Consider the following 6295-nt stretch of genomic DNA (forward strand, 5'->3'; position numbering starts at 1 on the left):
CGATCATTTCTGTAGATAAAATAATTTGGATCTCTTTTAATGGAGAGTCCGAGCTTTAAATAAGTTTCTGTTATAATGGCAATATGCACATTATGAACTGAAAGGAAGTTGAATAATTCATCTTCCTTACCCTTTAGAGAGCGGGCATTCCAATTTAGAACTTTCACACAATTATTTGGATCCATTGAAACGGAGTCCGATAACAATTTTTTGTGTGTACTTTATACCAACATGAACAGCTTCAGGAATGGTATTTGCTTTGAACATTGCATCAATCATGTGATGCAATTGTTCAGTTAAAAAATCAAAATCGGAAGCAGTCATGCTACCTGAATCTGCAACATGACCGTTATTTTCCGTTGGGACATGGGTATAAACCTCATTTTGAGAAGAGAAATTTGGTCTACCAGCAGCGATGTTTGCATACGTAGGTACATTGGAAAAATTGGAATTTACTGAAGTGCTTGCTACCCGTTGACGAGCGGCAAAATTTGTTTGTGAATTGTGGTGGGTATGAATTGCTCGACCGGTAACCGGTTTCGAAATTTGAGCGTTTGAAAAATTTCTACCTGTCGAATCTGGGATCCGATTGGAATTTCCGTCATCAATTTTGCACGGGAATTCAAAACTTTTTGCGTGAAGGGCATTCCCAGAAATTGGATTTATGATTCCCCCACAGTTTGCGCACTTAAATTTATTGGAATCTTCTCTCACAGGACATGCGTCCTTGGCGTGAGAGGTTCCACCACAAATCATGCATTTAGCATCCATGTGACAATGTTTGGTTCCATGACCCCACTTTTGGTACTTACGGCACTGGGTAGGGTTTTGGAAATTTCCCCCAGGCCTGCGGAAATGTTCCCATGTAACACGGACATGAGACATAATACAGGCCTTTTCCAAACTTTTCATATTATTTAGTTCACTTTTGTTAAAATGAACTAAATAAAATTCTTGAGAAATGCCCTCTGGGAAGTACCAGAGTGGGATTTCTTTTCATCTTAATTACTTGGACTGGTGAAAATCCAAGTAATTGAGAAATTTCAATTTTAATCTCATCCAGTGATTTGTCATCACTGGGGAGACCTTTCAAGACGACTTTGAACAATCGCTCAGTTTTGTCGTCGTATGTGAAGAATTTATGGCGCTTTTCAGTTAAATAGTGAAGAAGACGTTTGCGATCGTCGAAGGATCCCGGCAAAACGCGGCAGTCACCCTTCCTAGCAATCTGAAATGAAACCTTGATCCCCTGAAGGTTACTCAAAATCTCATTCCGGAAGCCAGAAAACTCGGCAACAGATACCACAATTGGCGGAATCCTTTGCTTTTTCGCATGAATCGAATCACCTGGGCTAGAGGTAGATTCGATTTGCTCAATTTCATCATTAATCAAATCGAACTGATTGCTCAGTTCGATTGGAGAAGAATTATTTCCGATATTAGAGTTAGAAGGAATATCTGAATTCTCCAGCTTCCTTCTATTTTTCCGCGCTTGGGCAGGACGGTCTTGAAACCTTGTTTCTTTGAAGGAAGTGGAGAATTCAGAGACTCCCCTTCCTCTTGTTTTGTTAATACTCATTGCTGAGCGTGGAGACGTGACCTTCTAAGAGGTTTTTTCCCAGAACGGTGTCCCTGCAGGATTACCACCGCTTGTCGGAATTTTACTTCCGCAAACGGGTCCAACGTAAAACGAAGGCACGGGTCCTTGCAAAGATCGTAACGGGATCAGTGGGTACAAATAGCGCTAAGAAGCACCGTTGAAATTAAAATAGCTTCGGGTAGTATTAAAAACTTCCTTCCGCAAAGAGAGAAAGAACCGCACAGCACGAAAGCACGATGCGGTCTGATGTTAGTCATTGTAGTTTTTAATCTCAGAGCAGGCTATTTTGGCGTATTTCTTTTTTTTTTTTAATTCTGAAAGATAGCGAGTTTTGTTCGAAAAATTGTTGCAAAATGTCGAGGCAAATGTCGATTTTTTTTCAAAAGTAGGGAAGAATAGCTTTCTACCAATATATTTACATCACAGGAAATATATTCCTATCAATTGTTATGAATTAAACATTTGGGACATATCAATAATACCACCATGACCGGTACACCGACCATATGCGTAAACACTAAGCAAAATATGTAATATTGTATTTATTGACAAATCAGCTAAAATATTTTAATAGTCATGGTCGCAAATTCTTTTTTTTCTACTAGGTAGCTGCATTCTCAACTTTTCCGTTACCAACCCCCCTTTGGAAAACGAAAATAAAAATCTAAAAAAGTTATAACCAAAAAGATTTTTATTTTCGTTTTCAAAAGGGGGGTTGGTATCGGAAGGGTTAATATGCTTGGTTTTTGATAATGTGCCGTTCCTATTCTAATAGTGTTCAAAAAATATCAAAACCCACATGCTTCAGAGAAGATAAAAAATCTGCATTTAAAATTTCTCCGGTTACGCGTTTTACGAGGGAGGGAAGGGGTGTCAAAAATGATTTTTTTTTGTTACGAGGCGAAAGGAGGGGGACAAAAACTCGGATTTTTGCGTTACGTAATTTGTGAATGATGTGGGCACCTTATGACGACGTCGAATGGTTTGCCGGCAGTAGATGCATGAAAGAAGATAGATGTTAAAGGTATTGGCTTTCAGTCTTTTGGGATCAAAACGGGGTTTTATGTTTTCATCCGACGTTTCGGACACATGTATTATGCCTTTTTCAAGGAGTCTGTGAACAATGAATATGTTTATGTTTTATGTTTAGTGTATTTACTAAATATGTTTCGTTTTGTTGTCATATTAGCCCTCAGCCTAGGTCCTATTTGTCACCACAATTCGCTACAACAAGAAAAACAACGTTATCCGGAGCACTCACTGTGTAGGCGGTCAATTTTGGATCAATTAAACTTACTTTGCCCTGTCTTGTGTGAGGTATGGCGGAAATTTGAATTGACCCGGCTCGCAGAAACTTTTGGTGCACCTTTTTATTTGGCGCCACTTTTACTCTGGTTGTGTCGAATTGTGTTGTGATGGCTGTCCTATCTGTTGATCGGCTCTACTACATCTATTGTTTGACATGTTTCGAGAATGTGTAAGTTTTGTTTCATAAAACTAGAGTCTAATATTTGTGTGCGGTCGAATGCAAAGACGTGTTGGTTGGATCTAGTAGCGCTGTTCGTTCCCGAAGGCTAGCTACCTCTTGGTCCTCCGCTGTTTTGCCTTGATCCCACATGCTTTGCAGTCTATTGGAACAGGAACGGTGGCTGGAAATCCTTGTTTTCAGTTTGTTTGACGTCATACCTACGTTGCACGCTGGACAACTTTCGCATGGAACTACCACTTGGGACACAGTTTAAGGCTAAAAGTGAACGTCGCCACAAACTTCATTCACCGAGTGATGGATTTCCACCAACCTAGGCACAAGAACCACAAAAAAAATAATTTTCTCCCAACTCAAACTGAACGATTCCCCCGACACGTATAATAAACCGCCTGATTGATCGATCGAGAGAACGACAAGTCACCACTAATGATGACGTCAGGCCAAATGAAGAAACTGTGTATCGGTCGATGGTACACGTCGGACAGCTATCAAACAAAATTCAAAAAAGTTTGAAAAAAGACTATTCGAACGTCACCATAAGCACAAAGAATGCAAAAACCGTCGGAAAGATGCTGCCGCCGATGAAAGATATAGTAGAACAAGGCTACCGATCGAATGTGATTTACAGGATCCCATGCGAAAGTTGTCCAGCGTGCTACGTGACGTCAAACAAATTGAAAACGAGGATTTCCAGCCACCGCTCCTGTTCCAATAGACTGCAAAGCATGTGGGATCAAGGCAAAACAGCGGAGGACCAAGAGGTAGCTAGCCTTCGGGAACGAACAGCGCTACTCGATCACTCCATCGTCAACCAACACGTCTTTGCATTCGACCGCACACAAATATTAGACTCTAGTTTTAAGAAACAAAATTTACACATTCTCGAAACATGTCACATTGTAAACACACAACACACAGTCAATAAACGTACAGACACAGACAATTTGAGCAGTACGTACGCCAGCATACTACATACATTGAAAAACAATAGATGTAGTAGAGACGATCAACAGATAGGACAGCCATCACAACACAATTCGACAAAACCAGAGTAAAAGTAGCGCCAAATAAAAAGGTGCACCAAAAGTTTCTGCGAGCCGGGTCAATTCAAATTTCCGCTCTACCACACACAAGACATTGTGGTGACAAATAGGTCCTATGCGAAGGGCTAATGTGACAACAAAACGGAACATAGTTAGTAAGTACACTATACATAAAACATAAACACAAAATAAACATATTCATAGTCCACAGACTCCTTGAAAAAGGCACAATACATGTGTCCGAAACGTCGGATGAAAACATAAAATCCCGTTTTTGATCCCAAAAGACTGAAAGCCAATAAGTACCTCTGTCGTCGCCATCGTAGTCGAATCAAATAAGGAAGAGAGATGTTCTTCCCATAACCTTGCTGTTGTTTTGCATTTATTTCCACGTTTCATATTTCCAAAAATTGTAGGGATCCTTGAATTGGTCTTACTATAATACCTTGGTTTATTAGATTTCAATGATCTTTTAATGATTAACTTTAATTTCTGGAAATTTGTTAAGAAATTCGACAATCTTTTCCTTTTTCTATGTGTAATATAAATTGAAGAGCTAAAATGGGAAATGGATTTATTGATGTGGTCGAAATGTGCATATGTAGAGTAAAATAATATTCATTTGAACCTTCAAAAACATTGTGCTCAATATGCTTTTCATAATTATTTTTATCTCAAAACATTTTTTCAAATGAATCACTCAGGAAGAAGAGAAAAACACTGCATCGCTGGACATTCATCACTCATCACACACAAGGGATCGTTTCTGTTTCTGAAGCTTGCCATAATGTATTATGACGATAGCCAAGGGGAGATAAAACTTTAATGATGGCGATGATGGGGGAGATCATAACGGAGCTTTGGGTCGTCGCACGATGATGCTACCTACTGGATTGCTCCGCTGTGTCGACAATGACAATCACTCGGCAGAAAGCCACTTAACGCATCAAAAATTCGTGAATCTAATACAATGATGAAGCTTGAGCGGAACATCCCAACCGGTCCCAATTGGCCACCCTGGATAGAGATGCGCCCGTTGCATGATAGCACCGGCAGAAGAATGGCAGTTTCAGAATTTTGTTTCACCGTTTGAATGGCAAACTAAAGTGCGAAACTTCCGCAACAAATTGAATGGAATTGTTTCGAAGGATAACTTTTCGGTTTTCATAGAAAATGCTAAAAGCTTTTGTCTAACCGCGCAAGCCGCATGTGCGATAAAATAGGTGTCCTCGCTATAAAATTTCAAAACCGGTCGTGGAAAGAGAAGTTTTTGGTTGAAACAATTAGAGCTGTTGCTAAAGTTGAAACAGAAAAGATGGATGGCTACAGTGCTTAAAAGTATGCATGCTGAAATAAATTAATACTTACGCCGTGAATCATAAGCGACACCTTTGAACTCTTTGAAGCATGGAAGCACTGCCCAGGAATTGCTCGCCGTCTTTGGCCAGCACAGGATGCTGTCAAAATTGATCGGACATCCATCGAATCGAATCTGGAATAGGAATGGAACTTGAATTGAGAATCTGCAAACAAATGATCAAACGACAGGTTTTCCCCGGTAGAAGTCCTGTTGCCCACAAGGGCTCAAAACCCAATGATTACAGTTGTATCTTTTTTTCAATCCCCACTGCAATTCGCTGTAGTGCTCGAGAATTTATGACACAACTAGATGGAACTGACCTCAATGATAAAACTGTCGCATTACAGGGGGAGCGCCGAAGCACAACAGCCTCCCGGAGGATTTGCTGTCGGATCTTGACAAAAGCTCTTACCTCGGCTTGTGCATCCAGGTGCGCCTGCAGATAACATGCTAGCTCGGTACTGTTTTCGTACTCCGCGAAGAGGTCCTGCGATAGGGTGCTCAGCTCCTCGTAGTCCGCCACTATGTCTGCTGAAACGCCGTCACCGCCCGACCGCTTATATCTCTGCTTTTCGTTATCCCACTTTTTATATATTTATGCACGTTCTTTTAAAGCACCCCACTGCTGGAAGTTGTTTCCAACTCTTCAGCCACAAACACTTCACTGGAGTGGCCGGTAATCGTCTGGTCTCCGCTCACCGGAATTGTTTGTTTTCTCCAACTCACGCTTAATTACTTCGGAAAACTCATCATTTTCTCGTTTGGATCGCACTTTTTTTCCCTCCCCCTATTCACGAGCTATC

General features: G+C 40.7%; 1 protein-coding gene across 2 annotated transcripts in view; it reads right to left on the reverse strand.

The window, feature by feature from the left end:
• LOC134208790 (diuretic hormone receptor) overlaps positions 1 to 6079 on the reverse strand; it is a 216943-nt gene extending 210864 nt beyond the window's left edge. Inside the window, exons 1-2 of one of the 2 annotated variants that reach the window (XM_062684740.1) lie at positions 5905 to 6079; positions 5501 to 5624 (exon numbers count right to left, since the gene is read on the reverse strand). The gene's annotated coding sequence lies outside the window, so the exon portion shown is untranslated. Of the gene's footprint in view, positions 1 to 5500; positions 5625 to 5904 lie in introns of those variants that run through there. The other variant, XR_009978700.1, reaches the window with a different exon arrangement.
• Positions 6080 to 6295: the final 216 nt, after the last annotated feature.

This window comes from Armigeres subalbatus, chromosome 2 (genome assembly GCF_024139115.2).
Source record: "Armigeres subalbatus isolate Guangzhou_Male chromosome 2, GZ_Asu_2, whole genome shotgun sequence".
In the NCBI taxonomy this organism is placed as follows: domain Eukaryota; kingdom Metazoa; phylum Arthropoda; class Insecta; order Diptera; family Culicidae; genus Armigeres; species Armigeres subalbatus.